Raw genomic sequence first — 573 nt, 5'->3', positions numbered from 1 at the left:
TGATGTCTCTCTCTCTCTCATGGGTGGGAAAAATTCTCTGGGCGGGCAAAGCAAAGAAAGGGGAGGTAATCTTGCCCCTTATCAGCTAAATGACTCAAACCAATGATCAGCCACTGGGAGGCCATAGGCAGGCTGGGGGAACTCATTAATGGTTTAAAAAAAAAACTCATGAAGTGAATGTTCGTGCCATGAGACCTTTAAAGCCTTTTAAATGAAAATGTCATATCCCTGTTTATTTTGTTTACGGTTTATCTCTCAGGTTTCATTTTCTGAAAACAAAGCTTGTGAACAAAATTCTGTTCACGGGCCTGAGGGAGCCTCTAATCTAAAGAATACAAATATGCTTGCAAGGTGTCTTATAAATGGCTGCTTGATCCCAAACACTGCTTCAAATTAGGGCTGGGCGATATGGAGAAAATCAAATATCCTGATATTTTTGATCAAATACCTCAATATCGATACTGCAACAATATTGTAGTGTTGACTACTGGTGCTTTCACGAAATATTTACACAATGATATTTTTCATACATAATCATTGGTAATGTGGATATAATGACTAAGTGGGTAAAGG

General features: G+C 38.4%; 1 protein-coding gene across 4 annotated transcripts in view; it reads right to left on the bottom strand.

Annotated features, from left to right (window-relative positions):
* fbxw7 (F-box and WD repeat domain containing 7) overlaps positions 1-573 on the bottom strand; it is a 110,374-nt gene that overhangs the window by 90,852 nt on the left and 18,949 nt on the right. The window lies entirely within an intron of this gene.

This window comes from Etheostoma spectabile, chromosome 2 (assembly GCF_008692095.1).
Source record: "Etheostoma spectabile isolate EspeVRDwgs_2016 chromosome 2, UIUC_Espe_1.0, whole genome shotgun sequence".
NCBI lineage: Eukaryota > Metazoa > Chordata > Actinopteri > Perciformes > Percidae > Etheostoma > Etheostoma spectabile.
Note: the sequence above shows the minus strand (reverse complement) of the source record. Positions and strands in the feature narration are given on the sequence as shown.